Source organism: Talpa occidentalis, unplaced genomic scaffold (assembly GCF_014898055.3).
Source record: "Talpa occidentalis isolate TD23 unplaced genomic scaffold, MPIMG_talOcc4v2.1 talOcc4.13, whole genome shotgun sequence".
NCBI lineage: Eukaryota > Metazoa > Chordata > Mammalia > Eulipotyphla > Talpidae > Talpa > Talpa occidentalis.
The window spans coordinates 18,851,051-18,867,934 of NW_023601322.1; the positions used below are offsets into that span (position 1 = coordinate 18,851,051).

Sequence of the window (16,884 nt, forward strand, 5' to 3'; positions counted from 1 at the left end):
TGACAAAGAAGTAACCTTTCAGTTCATAATAAGAGAGGGTAGTCAGATCTGGAGGCTAAAGAAGCATAAATTGCCCAAAGTTGGATGTGGTTCATTACAAAGAAAAACATGATCCAAGAGGGATGGAAAGCTTAAAAAAAAAAAAAAAAAGTATTAACTCTCCAATTACTGACTGTCCGATGCAAACAGATTGGAGAACTGCATTTATACTCAAGTATCTGTTACCAACTCTGCATCCTCACCACCCTCTTCTCCAGTCTCTACATCACAGAGAAGCCAGAATGCATTTCCCAGGATCCTCCTCTCTGTGGAGTTTTCTTTGTTAGAGTCTGCCAACAGGAAGTACTTGTGTGAGAAAAGAAGGGGAAGCCATTCCTCTGCAGAGGCAGCTCCTGCCATCTCCTTGGTGCTGTTGGCAGCAGAGGTTGTCCACGGCTCCCCAGAGATACTGAGGTTGGCAGCAGCTTATAGTGGGCTCTCAAGAGCCGCACATTGTCTTCTGTCTCAGCTTCCCCGATCTTTGCCCACCTGACCCTTGCCAACAGTTGTATAAACCTCTGTTTTTCCATATGAAATCCTTTATACCTGTGTTGTAGAGAGTGAGTTCTGTTTTCCTTACCAAACTTGTCCAGAAAATAAAGCCCCCAATTTCAAACAGAAAGGAATTTAATAGAGGGAATTCAGAAATCTTTGAAAGGACTAGGGAAGCCAAGTACAGGGAAAACTACTGCTGACTTTCAGGAAATCAGAAGTGGCAGGAATGACATCACCCCTGGTCTGGCCTATCTGCAGCACCCATAATGGGAGTCCGCAAGAAGATTGCTCAAATCCACGGGCAAAATCACCGCTGAAGCCCATAGACCCGCCCACCAGTGCTACCAGAGTAACAGTGACCTCAGTTTCTCTCTAACCTGTCCCAATATAAGTTCCTCTCACTGCCATGGTTACACCCAGAGGCCTGCTGGAGATATTCTAGGAAGGGTAGTTCCCACCCTTTGAATCTGCATGCAGGGAAAGGAGTGTAAGCGGGGGAAAGGTGCTTGAGTTGGCAAAAAGCAACATGGTATAAGTTTGCAAAAAGCTAAGGAAGGAAGCGGTATGAGAAGCTGCTTCACAAGCATGGATTTTTATGAGGCTATACACAAAGATAGAAAGAGTCATGTGTAGAGTGGCCAGATGTAATGGAGTGGAATGATTTTACACAAATGTTGTTAAGAGACTCAAATTAGGAAAGAACTCTGATCCTCTGTAAGGAGAAAGCAAAGGAAATAAGTTGAACCAAGACAGAAATGTTTTCTGTCCACTGAACTTGTAATAAGAAGTTACACAGGATGATTCCAAAGATTTCCTGTAATTCTTGAGAGTTTCGAATTCTATGTTCTAAAATTCCATGAAAATTTTTTGTAGATCAGTACTCCAATAACATTCTTCTCCTACTAAAAACTATCTGGAGGTCAGTACCCTGTTGCTAACTACAAAGTGTGGAGTCCTTTGACTGAAGTTCTAGGCCACCCATCACTTAACTCCAACAGAACTATGTCTGTGCTTTTCACTTCTTCCTTCCTGAATTTTTTGACTTGGTTTGCACAATCCTGTCCTTTCTCCCACCTCTGCTTTTGCTTATCCAAATTTGAAGCATTCGTTAAAGAAGCCTTGATAAATGTAACTGCTTGTAAACCCTTTGCTTTTACTCCTCAACCTACACGCACTTCCCTCCTCTAAACACCCCTGCCATTTTATACTGACATTTTGTAGGGACTATCTTTTACCTTGCATGTAGCTCTTTGAATAATTATTTATCTTTCCCTCACAACTGTAACTTCCTGGAGAATGGGGGTCATGTTACTCATGATGTGTAGGTCAGTGTCTTGCACATAGTAATTATTCAGTAAATATAGTGAGTAGGTGATTGTAAAGCCCTCTTTGTATACTCTGGAGAGGAAATGGAAACTTGCTAGAATTCAAGAATTTGGGGCCTGCTTTTCTACTTTTCGTTCTACCATCCTCTGCAATACTAATTTACTGTCTCTCCCAGTATGTGTCAGGCACTGTTCTAGACTCTGAACAACAGCCAGAATCCCTGTCTTCATAGAGTTTAATTTCTTAGTTTACTCCAGCTCTTACCTTAAAGTAAAATGAATTGCAGTGTGCAGGCTCGACGCATAAATGCTAATGTGTTGTTCATCTGTTATACTTTGCTCAGGTAGGGTGTCCCTTGTATTTGAGATAGTAACATATAAATGAAAATATAACTCTTGTTTTTTCAGGATTATAACTGAATAAAAAGACAAGTTAACTAATCTTGGGAGAGCCCAGCCAACCAGTTAACTTTTTTAGAGTAGGATCCTGCAGTCATGGGTAAATCCCTTAATTGAGCAAGTTGCTTTTGTTCTGAAACATAGCAAAAAACTGTACTCCTGACTCCAGCTTACCATCTCGCTGTGGTTCCAAGAAGGACAGATGATGGATGGGTGATGATTAAGTTAAAAAAAGGAGGGGGAGGGGAGAAAGAAAAAAGCCCATCCCCAGTACAAGAAAAGAAACTAAAATTACATTTACTCACAGATGGTGAGTCATCCTCAGTTGGTTTAAGTGATAGCACATTATTACCACAGATGTTACTCAAAAAAGGGCTGTTTATCCTTATAATCAAGACTTATCTCAATTATTTTAATCATCTTTTTGGATTGAGTGTTCATAATAGAACGAATCACTTCAAACCTCTAGAGTTTAATTCACAGAAAACTGCCATATCTAAAGTTGATTGAAAATTCAAGCTGTGTGTTGAATAATGTTTGTGTTATACCACATGACAGCACATTATAGTCTTTTGGGTGGTTCACTAATATATACTGATAAAATAATTGTCGGGTATGTAATAATAGCTTTGTACTCAAGAATGATGTAAAAAGGGTTTTTCAAATTGAAAATACTGTTTTTGTAAGCTCTCTTTGCAAGTGTGGAATAGTGTATGGCTATAGCTTTATTCTTTCTTAATATGTAAGTTAAATATTTAATTTTAAAAATTCAGAGTTTTTTCCAGCTTACTTTTGAGTTGGTGAGAGCACAGCGCCCTTACTCATGAGAAATTAGCCAGCTAATGTCAACTGAAGACAAACCAAAAGTTTTTGAAGTTCCCCTTAACTTGTAGAACTGAAGCCAAATTTGTAGAAGAATTATTTTTCCAATTTTGGGCAAGTAAACATTAAGATCTGGAAGCCCGTGGCATAGTAATTGACTTTCAACCAAATAAAATATTTTTCAATCAAATGTTATTTGACATAGCCTTCTAAAATATTTGTGTAATATCCTGTGTGGGAATATATACTCTTTGGATAAATCTGTCTATATAGTTAAACAACTTGGCTGTTCAGAGTAAATAGTATTAATGTCACTCTAAACATCCTCTTCTTACTGGTATTCCGTAAAGTCTGGGAAAGGCAACCAGGTAATTAGTATTTTCGGACCCTCCCGCATAAACAGAGACATAAAGAACAGACTCTGAAATCCTAAGTTGCTTATTTCTTCTTTAGGGCTTGGAAGGAAATAAATAAAGTTAGTGTGTCCTCTGGGAACTGAGTGAGGAGCCGTGGCTCTGAGTTCTCACTGTCTACACCCACAGCGGGATATTCCCAGCTCCCATTTCGCTTACTAGCGAGCCATTCGAATGTCATGATAATGGGTCAGAACTTACCCGGGTCTGTCAGGCCACTACCACACCACCTCGTATTTGATTATGTAAGGTTTCCAGATTCCCTCTTTTCTTTGGCTTACTGGATTATCTGTGTCATTTGAGGTTTCAGAATCTTACCCTATCTGGTCTGTGAACATTAGATTTGATTTTCAGGGGGAAATAGCCAGAAGATAACGTCTCTTTTACTATAAATAGGAAACCCTGGAATATTAGAAATCACTGACATTAACTGAACTTTTCATTTCATTCACTGAAGGCACTTGATAGTCATAGAAATTAGAACTGGATAACCAGTTTCACACTAAATTACTTGAAGGCCTTCATTTTAAAATACTTTAACTGTTGTTAGTTGTAGAAAGAGAAATGTAGAAAGCTGACTGAAATTTCAAGTTAACTGAAATTTTCTCATAGCTCCTTATGGACTGGCTGAAATTTCCCCCCCTTTTTCCTATTGTGAGGCTCTCCCTGTGCCCACTCCAAGTTATCTTTTATTTCTGGAGCAGATTACTGAGCACCACACTGCTGTGCTCACCTCTGCCCAGGTGAGTGACCCCTACCGCAGAGTCCCACAGGAACCAACAGGCCGCAGTCGGATTCCTCTGTGTCATTTCGTATCCACGCTCATGTATTTCTCCCCGTGGAAATGCAGCTAGCCCACACCTGCTGGCTAACTCAAAAGTACCGTCAGAACCTAAGTTCTCTGAATTCTAATTTTCCCTACAAAATCTTCATTTCTCTCCACACTGCCCCAGCGCATTTTGCTCCTCCATTACTGTGTTACCATAGTGTCCAGCCGGTGTCCCCACTTCCGCCCTCCTCCTCCCGGTCCTCCTCAGTGCCATAGCCACTGTAGCTTGAGTGTGCAGCGTGTTCTCATCCAACATGTAAGGCACTTCATAGTTTGGCTCCCGAATTATCTTTCTTTTATTTTTTTTCCCTACTAATCCTGTGCTCCACTGGTGTTAGACTGCTGGCAGGTGTCCAGTGGACAGTATTCTTGCACGTCTCTGCCTTACTCCACGCTGCTCTTGCCTTCTTCCTCCTTTCCTTCCTGCTTCTCACAGCTTCGTCTCTTGGCTGTCAGGAGAACTGCTCATGTTTCAAGTCACTGCACAGGCTTCTTCTTTTCTACAAAGCCCGGGCTGACTTGGGAGGTTCTTTCCCTGCTCCTGTGGTACCTTGTGTGCTTTGTATGTCCCTCCTTCACGGCAGAAAGCATCCCCAGCACTTGGAGCCACGCTCATTCAGAGCATATGTGTTGAATCAGTTAACTTCGCTGCTGCATCTCTTGATTTGTCCTTTGGTCCCTCAACTCACCTGACCCATTGCACAGCATTAAGCAAAGCATCAAAATGACTTATTACTATGCAGTGAAAAGTGCATAGCATGCACTTTTCTTCATGGCATGCTTCACCAAGGGCCCTTGAGCTCAGACTCTGGGGGAGCGTGGATCTGTACACTCTTTTACCATAAGCTCTCCCATCCAGTTGGTTTCCCTGTATTTTGTCCTGTTTCTACCACCACCCTGTCCCTCTGTTCCCCAATGTGTACCTCAGAATTTATGCATTCACCTATCCCTTTACTTCATCTTCATCAGAGCAATTACATATAGCATACCAGTAGTACATTATAATTTTAAAATGTGATTTTGACTTTATTCCATCCACAGTTCACTCTGAAGAGGCATTGCTAGGGCATCATTGGGGAAATACAATTGTATAAGAGCAGCTCTGCCCTCAAAAAATGCATCGTAAGTCAGGAGAGAAAAGGCACAAACTTGTGTAGATCACTAACAAAGCAGAGCAATTTATGCTGCCTGTCCAATGAGTGGTTTAGGAGTTGAGCTCAGAAAGAATCTTGAGGAAGGAAATGAGACATCATTGGGAATGATTTAAAGAAGAATCTGGGCAGAGGAGATCAGTGAGTGGAAGACCCAGGGCAGGGTCACATTTGCATCTAGCTGAAACAGTGGCCTTCTCTAATTCCCTCACCAAGGTAATGTGGCTTCCGTTACTTATGACACAGAAAAGTCATTAAATTAGTGGCTTTCAGACTTTTTTGACCACCATCCACAGGAAAACTATATTTTACTCACATTTATATACAACTGAAACAGAAGTTTCAAAGAACATTCAAGTTTCATTTACCATTAGTATGTGATAGGCTCTCATATTTCTTATTTTCTTTTTTTTTTTTTGTCAGACCTCTTAAATTGATTTAATGATGCTCTATTATTTACTGACTCCATTTAAAAAGCAGTGCATTGGAAAAAAAAAAAAAAGCAGTGCATTGGATCGTTAGATTTCATAGTGGGGTCTTTGTACCAACAGCATCAGATCCCCTTAGGAACTTGTTAGAAATCAGATTGCTCCACCCAAACCTCCAGAATTAGAAATTCTGGAGCTGGCACCAACAATCTGTGCTTTAACAAGCCCCACAAGTGATGTCTGTTAAGAAGCAGAGTAGATCATTCTCCCAGACTAGCATTCTTCATCCTTAGGGCCTTTGCACAAGCTCTTCCCTCTTGCCTTAATTGCTCTCCCTGGATACCTGGACACCTCACTGCTGCCCTTTCTTCAGGTCTTTACTTACATGAGCAAATGAAGTCTCTCTCGGTGAGGCCTGCCCTGACATCCCTGTTTTAATCTCAGTATAATCTTACTATATTTTTTCTTTTTCTATTTGTCACCTAGCATACTGTGTAATTATTTATTATTATTCTCCAGGATACTTTTAAGCTACAGGAGGGTAGAGAACCCCATGTTTCATTCACTGATGTATTTGAAAGCTTATCTCGTACCTAGTAGGTACTTAATGGGCAGGAGGGAACCAGGGGAAAATGGCTCTGTTGACCATTGAGAGATGGCCCAAGGTGCTGCTTCAGGTAAACATTTTTCTTAGAAGAACAGTTCTCCATAGGCTCTTGCAAGGTCAACTTTCATGCCAAAGTATAGAGAAGCTAAGAGTTGAGGCCCTGGTCACTTTGTTGGAAGTTATATAATTTTTTTAAGCCTGTGGTATTACTCCACACTTATGCATTCCTACAGCTACAAAACCCTTATCTGAAAACTTCCACTTGAATACTTCTCATCAGTAAGTTATTATATTCTTACGTATACAGGCCCCACTAAATTTTTAATAGTTTCTCAGGGATTCTTCTTGGCTATCACCTGCAGTGATTTCATTACTGTTCAAGCAGAGTAAAATATTCTGATAGACGTTGTTAGAATAAAGTTTCTCAAGTGATCTCATTTTATTCTGCTTCTCGGTCTTTCTTGGAAGATGAAGAAGAGAGTAGAACTCTCAGATTTAGGAGAATATCCAGTAAAGAGCCAGTTTTTCTCTGATTGATTCCACTCTGCTTTTCCCTATATAGGTGGAGCATCTGTGTTTGCAGGTGCAGGCAAAAACTGATAGGCTAAGCCTGTTGCGTGCTGACTAGGAAGTTAAGGAGCTGTGATGCCTAATAATGTCCCACCAACCCAGCATTTGCCTCTTGTTCATATTAAGTCTGCTGGCTTGTCATCATGTCATTTGTGCAAATGGCCCTATTTCATTATTTTCCCTGTATTTTTTATTTATTGTTTTAGACTTACTTTTTTTCTCACTGTTCTCTCTCATTTTGTAATATTAATCCCTCTTAATTTCAAATGGGAAGTCTCTTAGGAAGCACCTAGCATAAAAAGGACAGCCTGTGCTAGTCTTTTTTGTAAAAAGGGGACTAGCTACCTTCCTGCTACTTTTTCCCAAACTCCAAGTGATCCCAGCAGAAGTTTGATAATCAGAGTCGTTCTTCCTCCTGCTCTAAACCTCCTTAAGTTTCTCATCTAGTGAAGACAGGATGACGTCTCGGTAACCTGATATAATGCTGACATTAGAATCCTTTTGTATTAGCCTTATGTTAAAACGAATCTGATCTCAGTGATTTCCCTTTCATCAAGGTGAGGAACCCAAGGTGATGGATGAACAGTCCCTTGGGGCACTGTTCTCAAATGCAGGTTTCTGGATTCCACTCATTCTGATTCAGTGGTTTAGTGATGAACTCAGGAATTGGTCTTCAAATAGTTCTGAGTGATCCTGATGATCTGCTCAGTTGGGGACCCACTACCTTACAGCCCACTTTTCTCCAATTCCTGGCCCTTATAAAAGCTAAGGAGTTGGTAGTTAGGGTTAACAATTAACCTTGATAGGATTATTATCTTCCTTTCCTATAAAAGCAGAGAACTTTGACTTTATGAACTTTTTAATAGAAGATTTATTTAAAATATTCTACTTACATGTAACCCTAATATAATTTAGCACAACTATTTTATAAAAGAGAAAATTTTAGCTAAAAAATTAAAGTCAATGGTCTTTTAAAATGTTGCATCTACTCTTCATTCTGATAGAAGTGTGCCTTTTTCAATTCAACTTATTTTTCTTTGTTGTTTGTCATCTAGTTACATTTATTGAACACTTGCTGTGGGCCAGGCTCTCTGCTAGGTATTTTTATACTGATGTTCTCAATTCAGTCTTCCCAACAACTATTTGAGATACAAGGATAACTTCCATTTCACAAATGAAGAAACAGGCTAAAGAGAATTTAAGTGGCTTATTCAGGATTATTTTAGCCCATCTTATCTTTGAGCCCCAAATTTCAGCAGTTTTTCATTCAAATCTTAAATTTTTGTCTGCTCCTATCTTTCAAACCTAGTTGCTTATTAGATCAATTTCCTTAACCTAAAGCATCAATAGTACACCTTGCTAAATTCTTGGTTTTCAACCCTTGAAAGCTGACTATAACTCTGAAGCATGGGAGGGAAGGGGAGGTAACGAATGGAGGAGGGGAGAAAAAAGGAGTGAACACAATAGATTATGGGGGAGGATAATGGATGATTTGGTAGTAGGAGAACTATGGTGACCATATCCAGGGGGAGAAATTCTTTTTTGTGAAAAAAAATGAACAAGAATGTAAAACAATGGTGGCTCAATAAACGATACCTTAAAAAAATTGATTTTGGCACTATCTGTATACACTGTTGTAATCTTTGAAATGTCTAAACGGTTATACCCATTGCTGCATTATAGAATGCTGTAACACTTTAAGCTTTGCTTACATAATATTGAAGTTGCACTAAAACATGCAGTGGCTTCATGCCATATTTACTTTTAGGATAGCTATTCTTGATAAACAGTCTAACTCATGGTATATGTTATAATGTTTTACATTTTTTACATTTAATTAAACGTAGATCTGTAAGCTACTTATAGGGTTATCTTTTTTTCTCCTTTCATTGGGTGAGAAGTAGAATAAGCCTAGTTTTTACTTCGTGGTCCCAGTATGTAAAATGTTAGGTTTTATATCACTACATCTTGAATATGATCATGAAAACTAAAGCATTTAATGGAAAAGTGATAAAAACCTGATTTTTCTATGACAGAAGAATTTTTACCTAGTTCTCCAAACCATGTTTCCAGTGACCAAGAGACAAGTTCACACTGCAGGGACTGCTCTGGAAAATGCTGATGCTCTTCTATTGAAAAGGAGACACTATTCTGTGTAATTTTATCATTAAATTTCTTTTAGTATTTTTTTTTAAGATTTATTTATGCATACAAGAACTGGGTACAAGCCATAGGTGCCAGGGTGGGGGGGGACAGGATTCACCAGAGACAGAGTGGGGAACAGAACATGCAGATCGACTGAAACAAACTGCTGCAGGGAGCAGCAGGCGAGACAGGAGAGGTCTGCTGCGCCATGTGGTTGCTCTCTGTCCGGCAGGGAATCGAACTCGTGCTGCAGAGGTTGCTAATAGCTTCATAGATTGTGTCTTAACCCCTTGCGCCACCAGGGAGGCCCCTCAGTTTTGATAATTATTTTCTTTGGAATGGTCAGAAAATTGTGATTCACAAGCTAAAATTTCCAAAAGACATAATTTACTAAGGTGGATAAAAAATAGAACCAGGGCCTCCCCTGTGGTGCAGCGGTTGAGCGCTGGGTTGCGAAGCTGCCTGCAGCCTCTGTAGCGCCAGTTCTATCTCCGGCTGCCGGGTGAGGGTCCTACATGGCACGCAGACCTCTCCTGCTGCCCCCTGCTCCCCTCAGCAGTGTACTTTGTCAGTCTGCCTGTTCTGCTCTCCGCTCTGGCTCTGGTGAATTCTCTCACCTTTCCACATTTCCGACTGTACCCAGTGCTTGTATAAAGAAATAAATCAATCTTAAAAAAAAAAAAAAAAAATAGAACCAGCTATCCTTATTCTTCTGACCCATTTGTACTCTACAATTAGATAGAGCATATGAAAGTTACTGCCTCTGGAGTTACTGTTCAAGTCATTTACTGCAATCCTTACAAAGCATTTGGTAATGTAATTATGCCAAAAAGAAGATCTCCCATATAGTTACAAAAGTATTTCTTTGTAATAGATGAAAACTGAAGCATAAATTATTTCTGATAAAACAACTACCTAACAATGTCCACAGTAATTTGTTCTGTGGATTCTGCTTATTTTAGTGGAATTCTGAAGTCAACTTTTCTATATAGATTTTTTTAAGTAAAAGAATAAGAACCAAATGGTTGTGTTGGTTCTTATGATTATTTTTTTGAAGGGATCTTTTTAATTGAACACACATCCCAAAAACTTCCTGCAACTCCTGAAAACTTTTAATAAGACAAAAGGCTGTTTAAAGAAACTGAAATCCAATGTTTTAAGCACGATTATAATTCCTTCCACATAGTAAATTAGTTATGTGGAGGAACAAAACTACTTTATGATGATTTTTGCATTTCTTGATTTCTGGGGAAAATTGGAAAGGGGCAGTGATTGGTGCATAAATAATCGCACTTAGAATGCTGATGCCAGATCAGTTAAAGTTTATTTGTACTGAATTTGTGGGTTTTAGAGCTCCTGAAAGCCTAGCATACTTCTGTGAGGAATGTTAATACTGTTAATGACTAAAAGTGAATTTGAGATCATTAATTTTAGTGTAACAATGTTTGTTTTTCCAGGCAAATCACCACATCCAGGTTCCTCACAGAATTCTTGTCTGGGAGGGCTGAGTGCAGTAGGAAGTACCTTAGACACTGCCCACTAATTGGTAGAAAACTAATCCATTTTGAAAACTTAGAAATGATAATATTGTCTTTAACCCAAGTATAATTTAAAATATGAATCTGGACAAATAGTTCAGGGGATTTTCTAATCTCTGACTAATATAATGCCAATTATTAGATTGCGAAGGTCACAACCAATATGCCCCTCTTGAGAAAAACCTCATATACAAAACCCAACATTAGAAAGTGATCAATTATAAGTGAATTATTTGGCAGAAAGGACCTTTACTCATCACGAACACTTCTCTCATGATCTTTCAAATAGAAATACTTATATTTACATAAGAAACCTTTTCTTAAAAACACTTGAAATCAGCTTTCCTCTGGCATTAGGTAAGTTAAATCTGACCTGTGTTTGGTATCAAATTATATTGTTGCTTTTGCATTTAGATTGGAAGGCACCCATTTCAGAGGTATGTTGAGTCAGAAGAATAGTTACTGGTTTTTGTACATCATGTCTGGAAGGCAGTCAAGGTTCCATCCACTAATGAAGTCACTTCCCACCCTTTTTAGAGAGTTTTTACATTGTGAGAGACGTTTTATATCTCATATATATAGGTGACTACACAAACTATTGATGTGTACTTTAAGAGAATACTTATAACATGAATGCCCATGAATCATTGTTGAGATCAAGAAACAGAACATTGCCAATACCCCAGAAATCCCAGTACCCCTGTCCTAGAGGTAAACACTGTCCTGACTTTGGAGATGATTGTCTTAATTGTTTTTCATAATTTTACCATGTGTGTGTTCCCAAACAGTATGGCTTCCCAGTTTTTAACTTGTCATAAATGGAATCTTGTGATTTATTTTCCTTTGCATCTTTCCTCTTTTTTTTTTTTTTTTTTTTAAAGATTTATTTATTTATTTATACAAGCACTGGGTACAGTCAGAAGCATGGGAGGGTGAGAGAATTCACCAGAGCCAGAGCAGAGAGCAGAGCAGGCAGAAGGACCGAAGTACACTGCTGAGGGGAGCAGCGGGCGGCAGGAGAGGTCTGTGCACCATGCGGGACCCTCCTCCGGTGGCCGGGGAGCAGCTGGGGATCGAACTGGTGCTGAGGAGGCTGCGGGCAGCTTCACAACCCAGCGCTCAACCACTGCGCCACCGGGGAGGCCCTGCATCTTTCCTCTTTTGCTTAACATTATTTATGAGGGACATTTAAGTTGTTACATGAAGTTTGTTCCTTTAAAAGTATTGTCTTAGGGCCTCCCTGGTGACGCAGGGTTTAAAGTCTCAGCACTGTGAAGCTATTGCCAGCCACTGTGACTGAGTTCAATCCCCACCAGGGAGCTAACCCACATGGCACAGCAGACCTCTCCTGTCTTGCCTGCTGCTTCCCTCAGCAGTGTATTTCAGTAGATCCACCTGTTCTGCTCCCCAGTCTGTCTCTGGTACATCTTCTCAACCCCCTCACCTCTGGTCATGTAAGACCCCAGCTCTTATATGCATAAACAAATGAAAAAATTTAAAAATAAGTATTAGTATTACAATGAATAAATAGTCCATGATTTATCCCTGTTACCAGTGGTAGACATTTAGATTATTTCCAATATCTTGAGCTACTAAAGAAAATTCCCGTGCTGGGGCCTCCCTGGTGGCGTAAGGGGTTAAACACAGCGCTATGAAGCAATCCATAGCCTCTGCAGCATGAGTTCGATACGTGGACAGCCAGGGAGCAACCCACATGGCAAGGTAGACCTCTCCTGTCTCACCCACTGCTCCCCTCAGCAGTGTATTTCAGTCAGTCTGCCTGTTCTGTTCCCCACTCTGTCTCTGGTGAATCCTCTCCCTCCCACCCCCCGCATCTCTGGCCTGTACCCCAGCTCTTGTATGCATAAATAAATAAATCTTAAAAAAAAAAAGAAAAAAGAAAAGAAAATTCCCGTGCTATCTTTTATAGAAATGTTTGTTTTACATTTTAGTCTCTCACATTTGATTTTCAGTTCCTTGCTATATTTTCTATGTCTGTATCCCCCATAGCATCTCGCATAATAAACTGCCTTGCACAGAATAGCTGATCATTAAATATTATTGAATGAATCAATACAGCATGTTTAAAAATCAGCTCGAGACTACCTCTTCTAGGTGTCATGGAGACCATACTCAATGACACCTCTTGTGGAAAACTACTATGAATCATGGACAAATAATACAGGCCACAGCTACCTAGAGATGCTAGAGAGTGACTGGAAGCACACACGCTGGCTGGGAGTTCATGCTGCTTAGGGGAAGAGAGATAGGAAGCTAAATAAGTTAAGTTTCCATGTCTGTGACTTTCAGCCTAAGGCTAAGCATTGCCCATGTCGTTTACTCTGTGATTCTGATGGGCTCACAGGGGGAAACTCTTAGCTTTTTCTGGCCTGGGGAGCCACAGAAGTGGGGCTGGGAAAGCATGAGTGCAGAAAGGAAAAAGCCTGGGGAGAATCCCCAAACTCTGTCTCTCCATTTCTCTGACTGATCCCCAGATGACATGTGGGAAACAGACTCAGAGCAACTCAACCAAAGACCAAGAGGTTGAACTAAGACCACACTTGTGTCCTAGAGATACAGAAGCGTGAACAGCTGCAGGAAGACATTGGTGAAGAGTGTATTTTCACTAGGAAATGGAAAATTACAAATATCCCCATGGGGCTTAAAGTAGTCTTTGCCACGCACGACAGAGATGGGACACAAGGAGAAAGTTGCAGCCTTCCTGGTTTGCAGAGCCAGAAAAGAGAAACTCAAAATCCATGAACTATGAAAGGAGTTGAGGACTTCCAAGAAAGGAGTTAGAGAAAAGGGTCCCTTAACTCCACCTGCCTACTTCCCTTGAACCACACTTTGCAGAGCAGATTTAAGCAGCCCAGCTAAAGACAAAAGATCTGAGCGGAGCCTATAGCTGCTCCTCAAAAAATAGAATTTGCAGTTCAAGCCCAGACAAGAATCTCGGCAACTAAATATTATTCAGGATGCAATCCAAAACTTCCCAACATCCAAGGATCCAAGAAAATGGAACATATTCACTACATAAAAGAAAATCAATTGAGTTCAACCCCAAGACGAACCAGATGTTGGAACTAACAGGCAAGGATTTTAAAGCAGTTGCTATAACTCTCTTCAATGTTTTCTTTGCAAGAAACATGTTTTCAATGCATGAAAATCTCAATAGAGAAATGAGAAGTCTCAGCTGAGAAGTAGAAGCAATAAAAAAAAGACAGAAATTTGAGGATGTGAAATGTTAACACCAAGCAGAGTAAACACAAAGAATCCCACGTCAAGACACATTAGTGTCAAAACTGTTGAAAGCCCACAGTGATAAAGACCAAGAGGAAAATAGCATATTACATATAGAGGAACAACAATCCAATTAACACGTCACTTCTCTTTAAAAACCATAGAGTCTTGAAGAGAATGGAACAAAATCTTGAAAGTAAGAAAGAAAACCAATTGTCAACCCAGAATTCTGTATCTAATGCCAAGAACATTCAAGAATGAAAACAAGGCTACCCCTGCCCCCTCAGCCAGGGGGAAGGCACTAAGCCACTGCCTCCAGAGGGGGCAGAACAGGGAGGGGGCATTGCCTGCACTGTCGCAGCTTCAAGTGTGTGGTGGAGGGCAGTCGGGCGGTGGGCAAGACGTGCCTGCTAACCGGCTACACAACTGCTGCCTTCTCCAAGGAATATATCCCCACGTGTTTGACAGTCACAGTGCCCAGAGTGCAGTTGGTGAGCACACAGTGAACCCTAACTGGATCAGTGCAGCTGCCTCCCCACACTTGCCTACCCTCAGACCAACCATTTGTCACCTGTTTCTCCCTTGCCAGTCCACCCTCATAGGAGAACGTGAGGCACAAATGGCATCCACAAGTGTGCCACCATTGCCACAACATGACCATTCTCCTGGAGAGCAACAGAGACCCCGGCCTGATGCCCTGCAGTGCCTCAAGGAACCAGACCAGGCAGCCATCTCACCACAGCAGGGCCAGGCACTGGCAAAGCAGACCCCATCCTGGCACCACCACAAGTGTTAGATCCCACCACAGGCCACAAGCAAGGAAATACTTGCGGAGGCTGTCCAGGCCTCCTCAGCCCTACTCCAGTCAAGTGTGGACAGTACTGAATCATCCTGTGATCCTGCCACTCAGCATAGAGGCTGCCGCTGTCCCTATCCCCTCCCACCCCCCAGTTCTGTCTTGATGCCTTGTCTCCTATGGAGGCCCGCAGGGATAGGGGTTTCAGGCCCTACTCCTACTGTACTTGGGAACACCAGGTGTTCTTAAGAGCTCCCTCAGGCCAAGGCTGGACCCACTCTCCAAGAAGCCAGCCTTGTGCTCCCTCCCCACTTTCCTTACTGGCCAGCTGACCAGCTTTCCACACGGGTGTTGACATCTATTGTAGTGCCATCTGAAAGGCTAGGAGCTCTCAGCCATCCTGACCTCTGCCCCCACCCAAAGATGCTCTTCCCCTTCCCCAAAGGAGACACAGAATTTTGAAATGAATGTGTCCTTACCTGCCCCATTTCCAGGCCTCCTGCATCTGCTGATTGATTCACCCCAATCCACCCTTCCCCCAGGCTCCTAGGACCTCTCCTACCCCCATCAGCATCAATAAAATCTGTTTGGGGGTGGGGAGTGAAGAGAAGAATGAAATCAAATAAACACATTATCAGGTAAAAGAAAATCAAGAGAGGGCCTCCCCTGGTGGCACAGCGGTTGAGCGCTGGGCTGCAAGCCTCTGCAGCGCCGGTTCGTTCCCGGCCATCAGCGAGGGTCCCACAAAAAAAAAAAAAAAAGAAAGAAAACCAAGAGGATTTATTGCCAGCACACTTACACTATTAAAAAAAAAATGCTAAAGGAAGTTCTTTGGGCTGAATGGGAATGACACCAGATAGAAACTCACATTTTTTTTTTTGTAAGAATGAATATTTACCAAAAATGGCAAATATCTAGGTAAGTTCAAAATACTCATTGTAACTCTCTTCTTGGCCTTTTTGCCTTGATTTTTTTAAAATATGTGTTTATTTATGCATACAAGAACTGGAGTACAGGCCAGAGGTGTGGGGGGTGAGAGGATTCACCAGAGACAGAGTGGGGAACAGAACAGGCAGACTGACTGAAATACACTGCTGAGGGGAGCAGCAGGCGAGTCAGGAGAGGCCTACTGCGCCTTGTGGGTAGCTCCCTGGCAGGCCGGGGATCAAACTTGCGCTGCAGCAGCTGTGGACAACTTCATAGGTTGCGTCCCAACCCCTTGAGCTACAAAGGAAGCCAAATTTGTCTTGATTTTTATTTATTTTTTTAAAGATTTATTTATTCACACAAGAACCATGGCACAGGCCAGAGGTGTGGGGGGTGAGAGGACCCACCAGAGACAGAGTAGGCAGAACAGGCAGACTGAGTGAAATACACTGCTGAGGGGAACAGCGGGCGAGTCAGGAGAAGTCTGCTGCGCCATGTGGGTCGCTCCTTCGCAGGTTGTGTTGCTCCCTGGCAGGTTGTGTACCAACCCCTTGAGCCACCGGGGATGTCCTGTCTTGATTTTTAAATAAATTACATAAATTCTTAAAACTAAGATTATCACATTGCCCTGTAGAATGCTCTGTGTAGGTAGATGTGTTTATATATATATATATATATTATTGTATATGTTATATATATATTTGATGTGTTTTATATATATATATATATATATGATCTTCATAGACTATTTCACCTACTAGTAGCAAATTCATATTCTTTCTGAATGCATATGGTACATTTACCAAGAGAGACTATATTCTAAGCCACAGAACAAACCTCAACAAACTAAAAACATTAGAATCATCAAAGTTAAATTAGAAATCAATGAAATGTGAGGAAAGTCGAAATTGTCAGAGAAGCTGCCTTAGGCCCAGAGGAACAAGAGGGGGCTTCTTAGAGTGAGGGAGCTATCCTCTACCTTGATTGTAGTGATGGTCACACAGTTGTCTGTAAATAGTGAACTTAATTAAATTGAATGCTAAAATTCATGGATTTTGTATGATAATAACAACAAAGAAGGAAAACAGTGAGTTTGGTCATTTTCTTTAATTAATGCCAGAATTGATTTAAAAAAATTAGAGACCAGAAAGACATGG

General features: G+C 41.1%; 1 protein-coding gene and 1 pseudogene across 1 annotated transcript in view; both read left to right on the plus strand.

Moving 5' to 3' along the window:
* The window catches only part of DYM (dymeclin), a 309,395-nt gene that overhangs the window by 257,371 nt on the left and 35,140 nt on the right, over positions 1–16,884 (plus strand). The gene's annotated exons all lie outside the window — the stretch shown is intronic.
* Positions 6,557–15,399, plus strand: LOC119242786 (rho-related GTP-binding protein RhoG-like; annotated as a pseudogene).